This window comes from Stomoxys calcitrans, chromosome 4 (genome assembly GCF_963082655.1).
Source record: "Stomoxys calcitrans chromosome 4, idStoCalc2.1, whole genome shotgun sequence".
NCBI classification, from domain to species: Eukaryota; Metazoa; Arthropoda; class Insecta; order Diptera; family Muscidae; genus Stomoxys; species Stomoxys calcitrans.
In genome coordinates this window covers 156,634,283-156,649,742 of record NC_081555.1, presented here as the reverse complement: position 1 = coordinate 156,649,742, position 15,460 = coordinate 156,634,283, and the positions used below count along the sequence as shown (strand labels likewise).

General features: G+C 33.7%; 1 protein-coding gene across 5 annotated transcripts in view; it reads right to left on the bottom strand.

Moving 5' to 3' along the window:
- The window catches only part of LOC106081738 (cytosolic purine 5'-nucleotidase), a 158,950-nt gene that overhangs the window by 95,632 nt on the left and 47,858 nt on the right, over positions 1-15,460 (bottom strand). The window lies entirely within an intron of this gene.

Here is a 15,460-nt window from a genome sequence, read left to right as displayed (position 1 = left end):
CTAGATTTGGCTGAAATTTTACACAATGACTTCTACTATGGTCTCCAATATTCAGTTCAATTAGGGTCCGAAATGAACCCTAATTTTATATTGTTTCAATAACATAGCAATTCTTTTCTTTTATCGTTTGTTTGCCTGAAAAAAGATACCGTGGCAAGAGCTCGACAAATGCGATCCATGGTGGAGGGTATATAAGATTTGGCCCGGCCGAACTTTGCACGCTTTTACTTGTCTATTCTAAGGTGTTCTAACTGCATTATGTGGCGTATTTACACTTTAGCCAACCAAGCATACGACGGAGGGTGTTCTGTTACCTTAAAGAACGCCATGCACAAAAATTTGAATGCGACATTTTGCATGAGATTTTAAGTTAAGCTTTTCTTCCAGCTAACACAATTTCTCTCACAATATTTGATGCAATTGTGTGCTCATACAAAACTCCTTCGAAGGCCACCCACAAATCGCAACACCTTGCTAGAGATCTGACAAGATTATGACCAACAAAGCCATAAGCAACAATGACAAGGAATGTCATCTTAAATATGAAGCAGAGAAGCAAACACCATGCCCACATTTCACACAGAGGTGTTTTTTTTTTTGCACCCCCTTTTGATGCTGTTTTGCATATTTACTGTTATTGCGTATAACTCCTTCATCTGTAGTAGTGTTGGCATAAACTATTTGAGGTTCGTTTTTTTTCTCTTTCATACACACATAGATATGCAGAGTCACGCAATGTGAACACTGATGCTTTGTGAAATGGATAGTTGAATATCTTTTACTTTCCCATTTTTTTGTTGTGGAAATATACGTCAGTCATAAAAGTTAATTGATTATGAAAAGTGCCATCAGAGAAGACAGGATATTGTTTATGCTATTGGAATTTGCATTTCTCGGAATGAAATGTGCCATAGAGGGAAGAAATAGGAAAAAAACATTGAATTGGATTGAATCTAAAACACTTCTCGGAGTATGTAGTCCACATACGTTATTTGATTATTATATCCTACACCACCACTGTGGTACAGGGCATTGTAAATTTGTGCATTTTTATGGAACGATAAGAAGGAGAAGAGTTAGACCCATTGATAGGTATAACGATCGGCTTAGAATCACTTACGGATACCATCTCTCGAATGAAGTAAGTTTCGCTTGGCTCCAACTGCGCTTGTGTAGCAAGTAGTCGTTTAGAGCTCTGTTCAAATTCAGATGTTCAGATTAAAATCATGGCAAACCAGAAATCACGATACAGATAGGCAAATCAAATGTTTTCAGCTACACTCAGTGGGAGAAAATCGGTAAAAATTAGTAAAAACAAGTAAAAGCGTGTTAAGTTCGGCCGGGCCGAATCTTATATACACTCCACCATAGAACGCATTTGTCGAGCTCTTTCCGCGATATCTCTTTTAGGCAAACAAAGGATAAAAGAATATTGAATAGACCATAGAAGAAGCCATTGTGTAAAATTTCAGCCAAATCTAGTAAGAATTGTGCCCTTAAGGGGCTGAAAAAGTAAAATAGGGAGGTCGGTTTATACGGGAGCTGTATTAGGCTATAAACCGATTCATGCCACATTCGACACGTATGTTAAAGGTCATGAGAGAAGCCGTTGTACGATATTTCAGCCAAATCGGATAATACTTGAACCTTTTAGAGGTTCAAGTAGTCAAGACCCCTTATTGGTTTATATGGCAGCTATATCAGGTTATAGAACGATTTGAACCATTCTAAGCATAGTTGTTGAATGTCATAACAAAACACCTTTTGTAAAATTTCAGCCAAATCGGATAATAATTTCGTCCCCTATTGGCTCAAGAAGTCAAGGCCCGAGATCGGTTTATATGGCAGCTATATCAGGATATGAAGCAATTTCAACTATTATTAGCACAGTTGTTGGAAGTCATAACAAAACACGTCGTGCAAAATTTCAGCTAAATCGGATAATAATTGCGCCCTCTAGTGACTCAAGAAGTCAACACCCCAGGTCGGTTTATATGGCAGTTATATCAAGTTATGGGCCGATTTGAACTATTCTTAGCACAGTTTTTGAATGTCATAACAAAACACCTCATGCAAAATTTCAGCCAAATCGGTTAATAATTGCGTCCCCTAGTGGCTCAAGAAGTCAAGACCCCAGATCGGTTTATATGGCAGCTATATAAGGTTATGGACCGATTTGAACTATTCTTTACACAGTCGTTGGAAGTCGTAATAAAACTCTTCATGTAAAATTTCAGCCAAATCGGATAAGAATTGTGCCCGCTAGTGGCTCAAGAAGTGAAGACCCCAGATCGGTTTATATGGCAGTTATATCAAGTTATGGGCCGATTTGAACTATTCTTAGCACAATTGTTGAATGTCATAACAAAACACCTCATGCCGAATTTCAGCCAAATCGGACAATAATTGCGTCCTCTAGTGGCTCAAGAAGTCAAGACCCCAGATCGGTTTAAATGGCAGCTATATTAGTTTATGAACCGATTTGAACCATTTTTAATACAGTGATTGGAAGTCGTAACAAAACACGTTGTGCAAAATTTCAGCCAAATCGGATAGGAATTGCTCCCTATAGAGGCTCAAGAAGTCAAGACCCCAGATCGGTCCATAACCTGATGTAGCTGCCATCTAAGCCTATCTTGGGTCTTGAATTCTTGAGCCTCAAGAGTGCGCAATTCTTATCCGATTGCAATGAAATTTTGCACGACGTGTTTTGTTATGATATCTAACAACTGAGCCGAGCATGGTTCAAATCGGTCCATAACCTGATATAGTTGTCATATAAAAAGATCTGGGGACTTGACTTCTTGAGCCTCTAGAGGGCGCAATTCTTATCCGATTTGACTGAAAATTTGTACGTAGAATTTTGTTATGATATCCAACAACTGTGCCAAGTTTGGCTTAAATCGGATGATAACCTGATATAGCTGCCATATAAACGGATCTTGGGTCTTGACTTTTTGAGCCTCTAGAGGGCGCAATTCTTATCCGATTGGAATGAAATTTTGCACAACGTGTTTTGTTATAATATACAACAACTGTGCCAAGTATGATTCAAATCGATGCATAACCTGATATAGCTGCCATATAAACCGATCTTGGGTCTTGACTTCTTGAGCCTCTAGAGTGCGCAATTCTTATCCGATTGGAATGAAATTTTGCACGATGTGTTTTGTTATAATATACAATAACTGTGCCAAGTATGATTCAAATCGATGCATAACCTGATATAGCTGCCATATAAACCGATCTTGGGTCTTGACTTCTTGAGCCTCTAGAGTGCGCAATTTTTATCCGATTGGAATGAAATTTTGCACGACGTGTTTTGTTATGATATCCAACAACTGTGCCAAGTATGGTTCAAATCGGTCCATAACCTGATATATCTGCCATATAAACCGATCTGGGATCTTGACTTCTTGAGCCTCTAGAGGGCGCAATTATTATCCGATATGCCTGAAATTTTGTACGATGGATCCTCTCATGACCATCAACAAACGTGTTTATTATGGTCTGAATCGGTCTATAGCCCGATACAGATCCCATATAAATCGTTCTCACTATTTTACTTCGTGAGCCCCAATGGGCGGAATTCTTATACTAATTGGCTGAAATTAATTGTGGTCCGAAACGGACCATATCTTGATATCGTTTTAATAGCAGAGCAACTCTTTTCTTATATCCTTTTTTTGCCTAAGAAGGGATGCCGGGAAAAGAACTCGACAAATGCGATCCATGGTGGAGAGTATATAAGATTCGGCCCGGCCGAACTTAGCACGCTTTTACTTGTTTGAGAAATTAACGTTAATTTTTTTCAAAATTGGGTTTATGTTTCTATTGATGATAAATTGTTGAAAATTCTAGCTTTAAAAATCTGTCTGTTAATAGAGATGCAACAATGCTTTATAAAAAAAAATACCCACTTCTACCATTACTAATTTGACATAAAACGTCTAAAAATGTCCAACATGGCTGTCACTTTTTACATGCGATTTACAATCGAGTCTGTCCTACAACCATCTATATATCCATTTCTCTAATCAACGCCCTTCTATGGAAGCCGTGCCAACGCTCCAAAAAATTCTCAAAATCAAATTAGCAACACCATCAGGCATATGCAGGCAGAGCTGGTGTCCCGTTTTTTTTTGCTATGCTCTCTCAGAATTAGCGTGTGTCTCTTTTCATTTTCAATTAGTCCTGGTGTCACGCAACATGGCAAACGAAGGGCTGGCAAAGATAATTCTTACGGGCATGTCATGGCGTTGCGTTGCAACGGCAGCATCACTAATAGCAGCCAGCCAAATTCATTCATACGCAAAAAAGAGAAAATTGCGTAAAACTGTGTCATCTTTTACAGTAGCTTGGCGGTGAATTTGCAATAACCTAAGAGGAGAGTGAGAAGGATATTGATGGGTCGTCTTTTACAGGGGGCAGGGCTCAGAAACTCATGTAAAACATTGTTAGGGATTTTTTGTGTCATTGTGACATCGTTTCGCGTGTGCCACTTTAAGCTTGACAATTGTTGGTGGTGTTTGTTACCTGCGTTGCGTTTGGTATCACACTGTCCCACATGCTCAGCTTGTCCACTCCTATTATCTGTAAGCTGCTGACATGACAGTTTACACGCTCCCATATGCATGGCTACATGTAAGACATGTGCAAGGACATAACACACATATGTGGAATAAAGGTGGAGTTATTTGGAAAATATGCCACCATAAACGGTCATATATTTGGGGAAGTGGACATGAGAAAACTTTGAGCATAGGATTTTAACCAGACTCAACCGGTCCCATTTTGTGGCATCGACTGTTGAAAGAATTCATAAAATACGTAAACATATTTCACCTACGGTCTTCTAGTTTTCACCAGCACTATGCTGGTAAATTATTCATTCCAAAGAGGGAATCTGGAGAATGTGGATAATAAAATTCAACGAATTAAAGGCATTTAAAATTAAAACGTCAATAACTGTGAAAAACTCGCTGTTACGACAGCAGAGATAAAATTTTCTTTATTTTTATTTTCTTATTCTACGAATCCGAAATCCGATTGTAGCGGAAATAAAATTCAACGAATTCAGAGCTATGACAAAAAGCTTAAAGATCAATAACTTTGAAAAATCGCAGTTACGAGAGCAGAGATTAAGTTTTTTTTTAATTTTATTTTCTCATTTTACAAAACCAAAAGTTCTATTTTTTTTCATCAAAACAAGAAATCTAGTGGTTATCTAGTGGTATCTGTCTATCCTCATTTTAACTGGCATATATGAGTCTCTATATGGGCGTATGATTAATGTGAATTAAAAAATAATGAAATATTTTCTTCACGCACACTCTCACATAATCTATTTGAACATTTATACTCTTGTTTTTTTTTTATATACATATCAGTCAGTCTTGCATATATATTTAAAGAATTGCAAATATTTTCCTTTTTCTGACGCGTCATAGAGGTTTGCTCTGTGGCAAAAAAAACGTAACCGAACGGATGGCAGACTGTGAAGAGCTCACTTCAGTAAATGGCAAATTAACCAACTCAAATATGTGCACAACTAAGGTAAAAGATAAATTAAATAAAGACATACAGGTAGCCATCCAAAGATGCAGAACCGGACTTTGGTAAATTAAAAAAAAAATAAATAAAATGTCGAAGAGCTTTACCCAACTCACTGTCCCAAATTTCGGCGAAATAGGACAATAAATGCGCATTTTATGGGCCCAAAACCTTAAATCGAGAGATCGGTCTATATGGCAGCTATATCCAAATCTGGACCGATCTGTGCCATATTGCAAAAGTATGTCAAGGGGCTTAACTTAACTCACTGTCCCAAATTTTGGCAAAATCGGAAAATAAATGCGCCTGTTATGGGCTCAAAACCTTAAATCGAGAGATCGGTCTATATGGCAGCAATGTTCAAATCTAGACCGATCTGGTCCAAATTGAAGAAGGAAATCGAAAGACCTAACGTAACTCATTGTACCAAAATTTGGCGAAATCGGACAATAAATGCGCCATTTATGGGGCCAAGACTTTGAATCAAGAGATCGGTCTATATGGCAGCTATATCCACATCTGGACCGATTTTGGCCAAAGTGAAGAAGGAAGTCGAAGGGCTTAACACAACTCACTGTCCCAAATTTCGTCGAAATCGGACAATAAATGCGCCTTTTATGGCCCCAAAACCTTAAATCGAGAGATCGGTCTATATGACAGCTATATCCACATCTGGACCGATCTTGGCCAAAGTGAAGAAGGAAGTCGAAGGGCTCAACACAACTCGCAGTCCCAAATTTCGGCGACATCGGACAATAAATGCGCCTTTTAAGGACCCAAAACCTTAAATCGAGAGATCGGTCTATATGGCAGCTATATCTAAATTTTGACCGATCTGGGCCAAATTGAAGAGGAATGTTGAAATGCCTTACACAACTCACTTTCCCGAATTTTGGCGAAATCGGACAATAAATGCGCATTTTTTGGGCCCAAAACCTTAAATCGAGAGATCGGTCTAAATGGCAGCTTTATCCAAATCTGGACTGATCTTGGCCAAATTGAAAAAAAAATGTCGAAGGGCCTAACAGAACTCACTGTTCCAAATTTCAGCAAAGTCGGATAATAATTGCGCCTTTTAATGGGGCCAAGATTATAAATCGAGAGATCGGTCTATATGCCAGCTATATCCAAATCTGGACCGATCTAAACCAAATTGAAGAAGTATGTCGAAGGGCCTAACACAACTCACTGTCCCAAATTTCAGCAAAATAGAATAATAAATGTGGCTTTTATGGGGCCAAGACTTTAAATCGAGATATCGGTCTATATGGCAGCTATATCCAAATCTGGACCGATCTGTGCCATATTGCAGAAATATGTTGACGGACCTATCTTATGTCACTGTTCCAAATTTCGGCGACATCGGACAATAAATGCGCCCTTATGGGCCCAAAACCTTAAATCGAGAGATCGGTCTATATGCCAGCTATATCCAAACCTGGGCCCATCTGGTCCAAATTGAAGAAGGATGTCAAAGGGCCAAATACAACTAGTTTTCCTAATTTTTAGCAAAATCGGACAAAAATTGCGCCTTTTATGGGTCCAAGATTTTAAATCGAGAGATCGATCTATATGGCAGCTATATCCAAATCTGAACCGATTTGAGCCAAATAAAGGAAGGATGTCGACTGGCCTTACACAACTCACTGTCCCAAATTTCAGCAAAATCGGCAAAATCGGATAATAAATGTGTCTTTTATGGGCCTAAGACCCTCAATCGTTTTCTAATCTCAAATACCTTTCATTTGAGCCACATATTGGCATGGTCGAAAATTTTTTTCCCTTTGGGGGTGTTTTGGGAAAGGGGTGATGCCCTAAATACATGGTCCTACTTTTGGATATCGAATTCGTATTCTACTCCCAAATACCTTTATTTGAGCCCCATACTGTATTTTGGGAAAGGGGTAGACCGCCAGAAAATTAGTCCCGAAAATTGGTATCAATTCTTGCTCTACCCCCAATACCTTTCATTTAAGCTCCACATATATCTATAAATCATTTATTTGAACTCCATATTGCCATTGCGCTCAAAATTGGATATACAATTCGTTTTCTAATCTCATTTAACTCCTTATTGCAAAAGCCAGCAAATATGTCCGGTTTGGGGTATTGGCCCTAAAAACTATGAATATTTAGTTCCACTCTCTTTAAGACTCAATTTGTCTTGGTGAGCAAATACGTCCTCTTTGGGGGTTGTTATGGTGGTGAGACGTCCGCTAGACAGTTGGCCCCTAATGTTGATATTAGATACATGGTCTACTCCCACATACCTTTAATTTGAGCCCCATATTTCCATAGTCGGCAAACATGACCGGCTTGGGGAGTGTTTAGGGGATTTGGAAAATATATATCGGATTCGTGTTCTACTCTAAAAACCCTCTTATTTCAGCCTCATATTGCAGTAGTCTGCAAAAACTTTCTGCTTGGGTGATGCTGTGAGGGTGGGGTAGCCCCATAGACAATTTTCCCGAATATTGATATCAGATTCGTGCTTTACTCCCAAAGGCATTTCTTTTGAGTCCCATATTGCTATGGTCGTAAATTTCTCCCCTTTTGGGGGATGTTTTTGGTGAGAGGCGGCCCCCCAAATACTTGGTCCCATATTTTGATATCAGATTCGTATTCTACATTCAAATACCTTTTATTTAAGCCCCATAATCCCATGGTCAGTAAATAAGTCCTGTTTGGGGGTGTTTTGGGGAAGGGGTGGACCCCCAGATACTTGGTCCCACATTTGGATATTGGATTCGTATTCTACTCGCAAATACCTTTCATTTGAGTCCCATATTGCCATGGTCGGTAAATATGTCCGATTTAGGTGTGTTTTGGGGCCTGGGGTGGTCCCCCTAGCACTTGGTCCGACAATTGGCTATCAGATTCTAATTCTACACTTAAATACCTTTCAATTGAGTCCCATATTGCCGTGATTGGTCCAAATATATGTTTGGTAGGTTTTAGGGTGGGGCAGCCCCCTAGGTACCCCATCCGAAATTTGGATACCAAATTTTTATTTTTAGGGTACTATATGAGAGCACACAAAATTTCGCTTAAATTGCACTACCCATCTCCGAGATCTGGCGTTTCTGAAAATTAGGGTAAAGGGGAGGGTCCGTCCCCCCCCTTCAGATATCAAAAAATGTAGTACCCTTTTTTCACCACAGGATCATTATGCACCATCTGTGAAAATTTCAAGAATAAGCAACACACAAACATACAAACAAACACAAATTGATTTTTAATATATATAAGATAACCAATGATAAAATGTTTTTTTATGGCTTTTTATCTTTGCCACCGCATTAATGTAGGCTTATCTGTAGACCAACAACTAAGCTACCCAGTTTTAAATGCGCATACCAGTGTAAACTCTCTAGATAATGGTGAAGTTGAAATCTCTTTTGACTAAAGACAACATTACGGTCTAAATAACTAAAAAGTGTTTAATTTGCAAACGGCATCATTTTGAGCAAAGCAAATGCAGGTAAACTCAGCGTAGCATATTTCTCATGCATCAAAGAACCTAGAATCTAATCTGGAGGTGCAAAACAGCTTTCCCGCATAAAATGGTTAGAGCATCTATGTGTCGCATTTGTTTTCAAATCTCTGTGCAGCAGCATCACATTGTAGAATATTTATGACAACGTCAATTGTTTATTAAAATATTCTAAAAATGCATTTCACTGAAATACGGATGACGATTACCATGACGATGAGGGTGTATGGCATTTAACCATAAATGGAAAGCACTAAACCAGGCAAGGGGGAAATTATATTTAGAAATTATTTTTATTTTCAAGTAGCGATTTACAGTGAATCGTCATTTGCAAATAATGGCAACAATAAAGCCCCACCCTTTTTAAGAGTTTTAAGTCTGTTCTCTAATGGGGATGATGGCGATGCAGATGCAAATTCCTGGTATATTTGTACTCTTTTAATGACGTTAAAATCCTTGCTGACGATGCAAGTGCCACATTAAAATCTTGGTGACAATCCAGCGTATTGGTGATGACGACAATTATGTGTAAATTGCATAGTTTGCCATTAATTGTGAAAAAAAACAAAGGATGGTTTGTAAAATTGCTTTCGAACGACTTAGTTTTAATTGAAATAAAAATAAAAGGATTTAAAACTTGTATTTAACAAAGCCATGTTAACATGCCACCGTAGTGTAGAGGTTAGCATGGCCACCTATGACACTGAACGTCGGGGTTCGAACGAGTTATACACCGATTTGAATCGTACTTGGTACAGTTGTTGAATGTCATAACAGAACACTACATGCAAAATTTTAGCTTCCAGGGGCTCAAGAAGTCAAATCGGGATATCGGTTTATATGGTAGCTATATCAGGTTATAAACCGATTTGGACCGTACTTAGCATAGTTGTTGGAAGTCATAACAGAACACTATCCTCAAAATTTCAGCTAAATCGTACAAAAATTACGGATTCCTGGGGCTCAAGAAATCAAATCGGGAGATCGATTTAAATTACAGCTATATCTAAATCTGAACCGATATGGCCAATTGGCAATCCCCAACGACCTACATCGATATTAAGTATCTGTGCAAAATTTCAAGCAGATAGTTCTACGCGTTCGACCTCTATGCTGATTTCGACAGACGGACAGACCTATGGACGGACGGACATGGCTGGATCGATTCAGAACGACGAGACGATCAAGAGTATATATTGGGTTGCCCAAAAAGTAATTGCGGATTTTTTAAAAGAAAGTAAATGCATTTTTAATAAAACATAGAATGAACTTTAATCAAATATACTTCTTTTACACTTTTTTTCTAAAGGAAGCTAAAAGTAACAGTTGATAACTGACAGAAGAAAGAAAGCAATTACAGAGTCACAAGCTGTGAAAAAATTTGTCAACGCCGACTATGTGAAAAATCCGCAATTACTTTTTGGGCAACCCAATATATATTTAGACAAAGATTTCCAGGTGTTACAAACGGAATGATTAGATTAGTATACCCCCATCCTATGGTGGTGGGTATAATAATGACATGTACTTATTAGAACACTCAATATCTGTGCCGTATTTGGTCTAAATCATATTTCGATAAAGCTGCTATGGGGGCATTAGTTATGTAATTTTCAACGAATTGTGACTATAGGTGGTTTACATATATACCCGAGGTTGTGGGTATTCATGTTGTTGTTGGGTTTAAGTCCATCTCTGATCAACTGGTTGTAGTCCGCCCAATGGATTTTGATATTTAACAAAACAATTTCGATATTTTACAAAATTGTTGATATATTACAAAATTGTTGATATATTAAAAAATTTTCGATTTTTTACCTAATATTCGATATATTACAAAATTTTCGATATTTTACAAAATATTTAATATTTGAAAATTTTTTCGATATTTAACAAAATTATCGAAATTTTCCAAAATTTTCGATATTTTACAGAATTTTCGATATTATAGATCATTTTTGATATTTTACTAAATTTTCGATATTTTACAAATATTTAACAAAATTTTCGATATTTTAAAAAATTTCGATATATTAAAAATTTTCGATATATTATAAAATGTTCGATATTTTACACAATTTTAGATATATAATAATATTTCCGATATTTTACTAAATTTCGATATTTTACAATATTTTCGATATTTTACAAAATTGTTGATATATTACAAAATTTTCGATTTTTTACAAAATATTAGATATCTTACAAAATATTTGCCATTTTAAAATTTTTTCGATATTTTAAAAAATTTTCGATATTTTACAAAATTTTCGGAATTTTACAAAATTTTCGATTTTTTACAAAATATTCGATTTTTTACAAAATTTTCGATATTTTACAAAATTATCGATATTTAACAAAATTATCGAAATTTTCCAAAATTTTCAATATTTTACAGAATTTTCGATATTATAGATAATTTTTGATATTTTACTAAATTTTCGATATATTACAAATATTTAACAAAATTTTAGATATTTTATAAATTTTCGATATATTAAAAATTTTCGATATGTTACAAAATTTTCGATTTTTTACACAATTTTAGATATATAATAATATTTCCGATATTTTACTAAATTTCGATATTTTGCAATATTTTCGATATTTTACAAAATTTTCGATATATAACAAAATTTTCAATATATTACAAGATTTTCGACATTCTACAAATTTTGCAAAATTTTCGATATTTTAAAAAATTTTCGATATATTACAAGATTTTTGGTTATTGTAACAGTTATCGATTTTTGACAACATTCCAAGTTTTGAGAGATTTTTGTTAAAAATCTTCGATTTATGTTAAAAATCTTCGATTTATGTTAAAAATCTTCGATTTATGTTAAAAATCTTCGATTTATGTTAAAAATCTTCGATTTTTGTTAAAAATTTTCCATTTTTTCGGCAAAATGTGACATTCGAAAAAAATTTCCATTACCAAAAAATTTGGCTCATATAGACCATGTTTGATTTGCATATAATTTGGAAAAAGATTAAAAAAATATATGTGACAAAATTTTCGATATTTGAGAAAATTTTCGATTTTTGTCAAAATGATCGATTTTTAGGAAATTTTTCGATGGGCGCCTGTGACGCCGATTGCTTGGGTTCAAATCCCTGCGTGAATATCAGAAAATTTTCAGCGGTGGTTATCCCCTTACTAATGCTGGCTACATTTGTTAGGTATCCTGCCATGTTAAAACTTCTCTACCAAGTGGTGTCGCTATGCGGCACGTCGTTCGGATTCGTCTTTCGAATATTAATCCTAAATGGAATGTTCATTGGAATACACTGCATATAAAATTTTCGATTTTTGACAAAATTTTTGATCTTTAACATTTCCCAAAAAAGGTTTAGATTCTGACTGAATTTTCGATTTCATACAAAATTTAGGATATTTGACAACATTTCATAGTGGGACTCAAATTAAGTACCACGCATGCAGTAATCCATTGCAACAACTTACTTTTGTATCTGTGTTAAACTTCGTGATACCCTTATATACATATAATTTACTTTTGATTCTAAGTTGCTAAAAAATGTTTTCTTTGCATTCCCCACTTGAAATGGTGTGTGGGAAAATTTTTATCTGTATTTAATGTTATTAATGTTTATTATAATAATAGCAACAACAACAACAACAATAAAAAGAACTAGATTAAAATAAGCAGACGCCCAGCGACCATTCACTGTTGACGAGTCATCCCTGAGAGCATGGTGCTAAGTGGCGGCGGACGGTAGACGACTTTTATGGTTAATTTAATTTCCTCAAATTTTAAACGAATCACAAAACAATTCACAAATTCACACTTGAACTTGTTACGCTGTTTGTTTATTTTTTTTTTTATTATTTGCTCAGTCATTTTGCAGTGCCCCATCCCCTCCACCTTCCTCCAATGAAAAAATATTAATAATTTTGTTTGGCCATTAAAATCCGTTTGATGCTAAGCCGACTCAAGTAGCGTTTAAATAGAACCATCATCATGGTCATTATTCCTAATCGGTAGCATTTCGCCATAGGTTAGTTAATGTTTCTCATCTTCAGGAAACTTCATTTGTGACATGCCTGTTGGCACAACGTCCATCATCCATCAGCCACAATTGTCATAATAAATATTTCCAGCATTAAGTGTGGATTAAGTGGCCACAGGCAAGCCATGTCACATAAACCACTTTCCATTTGCCCCTTCTCCCTGGCCTCAGCATGGCTGATGAAGTGTTTGTTTGCTGAACTTAATGCCAGGCATAAAAAACTTTTTAAATTAAACACATTTTTTAGGGTCAGGCACATGAATTCATCAGCATTAGCTTTTGTAACAACAAAAAATTTTTATTTACATATAATTTGTTTTAACAAAGAGAACGAAAAAAAAAACACTTTCATTGCTTAATTGTATGTATTTATGCTGACCGATCAGTGATGCTTGGCACCGAAGGTTAGAGGGCTCTCAATGGACTAGAGATTTGTTTAAGAGGATGTTTTAATTGGTTACGCTTAATTAAATTTGGTCAATACAATTATTAAAATGCTACTAAGTAAATAATAATTAGAAAATTAAAGAAAACAAAAGAAATAACAATTAACGAATTTGTTTTTTTTTTCCAATACAATGCTCCATTTTAAACAGTTAAGCATGACGAAAAGTAATACAAATACAGGTTTTGTTAATATTCAATTTTATATTCACAATGATTTATAACAAGTGAAAATGTAAGTGAAAAGTTGTAGGTAGTACAAACAATGTGAACAAATTAAGATAAATTTACTAAACTCATGCAAGTAATTTTAATTTTTATCTCCTTTTCCATAAAAGTTATTTGTAGTAATTCGATTTCTATATTTGACAAAGTTTTAAATTTTTGATAACATTTTCTTTTAATTTTTTGACAAAATGTTGGATTATTGACAAAATATTGATTTAAAAAAATATTATCGATTTTTGACAGTAATTTCGATTTTCGATTTTAACAAAATTTTTGCGCTTTGAAAAAAATTTTAATTAATGGCAAAATTTCGAAAAGTAGCAAAAGTTTTGTTATATGGAAAAATTATCGGTTGTAATATAATTTCCGATTTTTGACAAAATCTTGATCTTGAACAACAATTTTCGATTTTTGAAAAAATTTAAATATTTTAACATAATATCGATTTTTGAAAATTATCGATTTTTTCAAAATAATCAATTTATGAAAAAATATTCAATTTTTGAAAAATTATCAATATTTGAAAAATTATCAATTTTTAAAAAATTATCAATTTTTGAAAAATTATCAATTTTTAAAAAATTATCAATTTTTGAAAAATTATCGATTTATGGAAAATTTTTGATTTTTAAAAAATTATCGATTTTTGAAAAATTATTGATTTATGGAAAATAATCGATTTTTGAAAAATGATCGATTTTTAAAAATGATAAATTTTTCAAATAGAACGGTTTTTTATAATATCGATATTTGAAAAATTATCATTCATTCATCATTCAGCTCGTCTCGAAAGAGAAACAAACAAAAATTTTACAAATTTAATGATCTCGCCCTAACAGGCAAAAAAAACTTGAAAAATTATCGTTTATTAAAAAATCACCGATTGTTGAAAAATTCTCGATTTTTGAAAAATTACCGATTTTTGAAAATTTATAGATTTTCGAAAATTTATCGATTTTTGAAAATTTTTCGATTTTTGAAAATTTATCGATTTTTGAAAAGCTATCAATGATTTCAAAATTATCAATTTTTAAAGAATTATCGATTTTGAAAAATTATCGATTTTTGAAAAATTATCAATTTTTGAAAAATTATCAATTATTAAAAAATTATAAATTTTTGAAAAATTATCAATTTTTGAAAAATTATCAATTATTAAAAAATTATCAATTTTTGAAAAATTATCAATTTTTGAAAAATTATCAATTTTTGAAAAATTATCAATTTTCGAAAAATTATCAATTTTGGAAAAATTATCAATTTTTGAAAAATTATCAATTTTTGAAATATTATCAATTTTTGAAAAATTATCAATTTTTGAAATATTATCAATTTTTGAAAAATTATAAATTTTTGAAAAATTATCAATTTTTGAAAAATGGTCAATTTTTGAAAAATTATCAATTTTTGAAAAATTATCAATTTTTAAAAAATTATCAATTTTTAAAAATTATCAGTTTTTGAAAAATTATTAATGTTTGAAAAATTATTAATGTTTGAAAAATTATCGATTTTTGAAAAATTATCAATTTTTGAAAAACTATCAAGTTTTGAAAAATTATAAAATTTTGAGAAATTATACATTTATGAAAAATTATCTATTTTTAAAAAATTATCAATTTTTGAAAAATGATCAATTTTTGAAAAATTATCAATTTTTAAAAAATTATCAATTTTTGAAAAATTATCAATTTTTGAAAAATAATCAAT